The 4,756-nt window shown below is 49.8% G+C and overlaps 1 protein-coding gene across 1 annotated transcript in view; it reads right to left on the reverse strand.

Moving 5' to 3' along the window:
• Positions 1-1,644: 1,644 nt before the first annotated feature.
• Positions 1,645-4,756, reverse strand: part of ZIC3 (Zic family member 3) — a gene marked incomplete at its 5' end in the record, with an annotated part of 22,406 nt that continues 19,294 nt past the window's right edge. Inside the window, one exon of the mRNA XM_025212730.1 lies at positions 1,645-3,158. The remainder of the gene's footprint in view (positions 3,159-4,756) is intronic.

Genomic DNA, 4,756 nt, shown 5'->3' on the forward strand with positions numbered 1-4,756 from the left:
AAGGAGCAACTGTCTCCGTGCCGTTTCAGTGGCCATCACCGGGCACACGACTGTTTTAGGAGGAGCTCTTCACCTCTTCTTCTAGCCCACTGTCTTCTTTGGTCTGACTTTTTCACCCTGCCAAGTCTGAACTTAGATTTGGATGGGGCTGTGCTGGTTTAGACATAGCCTGACTGATAAATATGTGCTAGAACATACTTTCCATTTTAAAAAGAGAGTCAGCCCTTCGTCTAGAGTCCTTGGGCCAGTCAATAATACTTAAAGCAAGCACAACATGTGGCCCAGACACGGCAAAGAGAGGAGCCACAAACTTTTTGCGATACATGAGCGTGTATGGCATCATTAACACATGCAGCAGCAGATGGAGGAAAAGAGGCCAGCCAGGCATTTCTACAGGCGAGAGGCACAAGGTGATACAATGCAGGGCAAACATGGGTTAGGGTTTGGCCATTACAGCCTGAAGAAAGAGAAAGGAAAGGGGCCTGGCTCCCAAAACACACCCAGGACAGGTCCTGGGTACTAATGTTTGGGACGGGTAGCGCGGCTGCAATGCAACTCCCAGCGCATCAGCCCCCAAACAAGCACAGGGGACAACGTCCATCGTGAACACAACACAAGTCGGGTTTCTCCATCTTTCTTACCTGCCTCCCAGGTCATCAGGAGCCACCACACACCAGAGCACCTCCGCAGGCAGCTCCCTGCTGGCTTTCTCTTTCTAAGCAAAGGAAGCAGAGGTAGACCCATGCTCAGTGCAATGCTAGTAGGTAATGGGTATATTTAATCTGCTTTACTGCATGCCTCCCAGCACCAGGGAAACCGAGTCAAGACAGCTTCTTGCTTTTCCCCACTGCCTCCCAGCAGTTGCTACTTCAGCTTTGCCTCCTCGGCAGTGACCAAGCCACAGTTCATCAGGACTGCTTCCCCTGGCATTATTATCCCCCAAAGCACTGAGGCTTATTTTGAAGGGGACTATTTCCCCCCTCATCATCATCATTTTGTCTCCCATACAATGTTCCTTTACTTTGCCCCTTGGGTACTTACCCACCAGCTCACCACATCTCAGAAGCCAGAACTGCAGAAAGGTCCAGGGCCCAAAGTCTTTCCATAAGTTGCTCATCCCAACAGACACCCAGCAGGCTTGACCCCAGCCCCTTAGAGGCATTAGGAACAAGCTAGCAGCTCTCCCAGCCCCCGTGCTGCGGGGGCCCAGCACCCAGATGGCTGCTGGAACCAGAGACTTTTGCACCCCCTAGGTACACTTCATTATCATGCACCAGGAAAAGGGAAGACTATCCCAGCCCTTTTCACGCTGTAAAGGTAGGACTAAGGTGTGTGGCTTGACCCAATGCAATTCGTTTCCCTAGCTCAAGATCTCTGCCCGACAACCTCCTTCCTCACTGCCAAATTGCCTCTAACTCCTGCTACCCACCTGTAGGCATTTTAATAATCAGAGGCAAGGGACTGCTTTATTTCCCACAGCTGGCCCAGCCCCAGCCTTGCTCTCCTGGAAGGATATGAGCAGAGCAGGCACTCCTGCACTAGCCCTAGCCAGGGTGAGGAATTAATTAACCCCTTCCTTGCAGGGCACCAAAGGGTCCTGTCTACCTTGCCACACTCACTTAAGATATTTCTTCCCTCCAGCCATTCCCAGATGAATGACGTGCTGCTCTGAAGTATTTCTGCAGAGCCCGTTTTGCAAGAAAGAGCTCCAAAGCCCACATTCAGACACCTGGGTCGTGCACCGCGGCACTCAGCAGGTATGCGAAGACCCCAAAGTACAAATCTGAGCTTCCAAACATGAGCTGGGGATGCCCAGCAAAGGTGCCCACATCTGAACGCCAAGCTTGCGATGCCGGGGCCCGCTGCCGTTTCCCACGACCTGCAGCTGCTACCATTGGTAAAAGACATCTAAACGACTTCTTGCTTCGCTGTCGGGAATGGAAAGCAAGACTCATCCCTGGTGCAACGCCGTGCAGGGCAATTCATTCCAGCTGAGCCCGACTTCAAGGGACTCAAACAAGAGGATGAATCTGACCCTCAATTTTGTTTCCCACAAAATATTACGGAGCCCCTCGACATATGGGTATTTCTTAAGGAAGTGATTTCTTGAGAACAATAGGGACTTGAAGAGACTGAAAATGTCTCTGTAGTGGTTTGGCTAGTAGAAGAAGGTTATCAAGTAATCCATGCTCAATTTGTGTCTAAAGGCGGGGGGGGGGCGGGGGAAAAACTAGTGAAGTGAACTCTGAACTATCCACCACATCGCTTTATGTGCCCAGAGTCTCCGTGTTTAATCACTGTTGTGTTTTTGCTCATCTGCGCTCAATTCATCAAGAAAAGTGGAATCCTTAATCTAAAAAACTAGGCATAAAATTTATGTATCTACTACCCCGTTTTATTGCCAAATCCTACTGTATTATGCTCCAGTTTTATGTGTACGCTAATAAAAAACATGTGTGAATTCTTACATTTTAAAACAGTTGTGCATCAGTGTGGTTTGAGTTACTGCTTTTGAAAATACAGTCTCCATGCAATGCTATCTGAAAATAGAATCTGCCCACAGTTAAACTTTAATTCTTGAGATGTGGTATAACGGCGGTTTATGATAGACAGAGCTGTGTGCGCTCCAGAGAGTTTTACTGTGGGCTCAGAGAGCACTAAAAAGTAACACACTTCTGAAAAGGCAAAGCAAATGGCATTAAAGGGAGCAATTCATTGCAGCAGCAGACACTTCCATCACCAGCAGTAAGAAAGACTTTAACCGAGGCACGACCAGCACAGGCACAAATTTACCATGTACAAAATATGTGAGCTACAGTTAAGTGCAGCAACAATCAGCTCCTGCATTTTGCCAGACGGCAAGAGAGACGTGAGCAAAGTCATGTCAGACTGCATACGGGTAAAAGAAATAGAGTAATGCATTGGGATACTGGAAACCGTGTTACTACGGCACGGGGAACCGGCACCCCCAAAATCTCTGTGCTCTTGATAGTTAATGAAGTCTGTAGCGGGGGTGGATAAGGAGACAAACATGTGTTGTCATTCAGCTGAGCCTATTTCTTTACACGGAGTCGATACTCGCAGTAGGGATATGAACAAAAGCAAATCTGTAGTTTTAAGGGTGCCGTCGTAGAGCTCGATAGCAGAATACGGACCTCCTGCAAAGAATGAAAAGAAGATCAAGGTCAACGGAGCTGTAAAGAGATGAACAACATAATATTGTACATCGTAATATTAGTATTATTTATATTCTGCAGAAGACCATTTATGGCAAATGATCGGGGTTTTCGAACAAGCTGGTTCCTGGCTACTCTAGTTTGCAGAACTCTACTGATTTTATTTGTCTGTATTAATGGATGCTTTATCTGCAACCATCAAGTGGGTGCTGTTACGTGCAATCTTCTGCTCAGGACAAAAGGAGATCTCCCAGAGCTACTGGACTGTATTGCACTCTCCAATGGTAAAGAAATTACTTCTAGGGAGAAAATCAAAGGAGAAACTCTGTGTAAGCCTTCCGGTTGGCAGCAAAAAGGGCCAGGTTCACATTTCGGGGTACCCCATAAATTATAGCAGCAGCTCGAGCCCCCACCCAGAAATCAATCTGGGAACGCTAAGTTTGCTGAGGCGGCCCGTATCAACGAAACCCCCCTCCTTGCAAGCAGTGTAAACACGAAAACCCAAATTTATTACAGAAAAGAAAAAAAGAAAACACTAAATATAATTTTAAAACACTATTAACTACAAAATAAAGTCTACAGGTAGCACCTGCCTGGGGAGGCTTCACCTATGATGCCCAGACAATCTGGGACTCGGGGCTCCCCGAAGGGTAGTTCTGGGGGTCTGCACCTGTATCCCTGCCCTTCAGCGATGGGCTGGAGGGGGGAGCCACAGCAGAGAGTGCTAGGGCCTGCTCGAGTGCGGGTCCTTCTGCGTTGCAAAAGGCTTTGTTACTCCTGGAGAAGCGGTAAAGCACCGACCTCCACTTCCACGTGGTGGCTTTGAGGGGTTAACTGCCGTTTTCATCAGTGTACTGCACCCCAAAATCCCTACTCCCGATCCCAGCTCTGCTGGGCAGAAAATTACAAAATACCTCAAAGAAAAGGTCAGGTCTATCTTGGCTTGGGCCCGAACTACCACTAACGCCCAACCACACCGCTTGGTGACAAAAGGAGACCCAGATCTATCTTGCTGGGCCTAAATTGGGCAGCAAAAGCCGGCCAGACCTATACTGCACTGAGGCCCGGATCAATACCAAGAAGTGCCAGGTCTGACCCTGGCTCAAACCATGCCAGGCTTCCCCCTGGCCCGAATCCGCCAGTCAAACATGCTGGGGTGCAGCCACACAGCTAGGCTGAAATGCAAACAGCAAAAAGGGGCCAGGCCTAGGGCTGCAGCCTGGACATCGGGTCCATGAACAACGCGTGCCCCCGGAGGCTGGGGGGCCATGGCGACTGCCCACAGGTGGTGGTGGCAGGGGCATGGTGGCAAGGAGCTGCCATGGGCAGCCATGGCGGTGGCGGGGACAGGTCGAGTGGTGACCACCCACGGACACCGCCAGCGGTGTTGGCGGCGAGGTGGGGTGGCGAGCGGTGACCACCCACAAGTGCTGCCAGCAGCATTGGCGGCACTCTTCTCAGGGGGTGCATGTGCACCCGCATGCATCCCCTATGTGTCGCCAATGATCCAGCCTCAGCTCTAGCACTGTGCTGAGACACTACAATTACAAAAAAGAGGGGACCAAGCGCATGTGGCCAGT

The sequence above is a fragment of the Alligator sinensis genome, unplaced genomic scaffold, assembly GCF_000455745.1.
Source record: "Alligator sinensis unplaced genomic scaffold, ASM45574v1 scaffold1584_1, whole genome shotgun sequence".
Classification (NCBI taxonomy): Eukaryota; Metazoa; Chordata; order Crocodylia; family Alligatoridae; genus Alligator; species Alligator sinensis.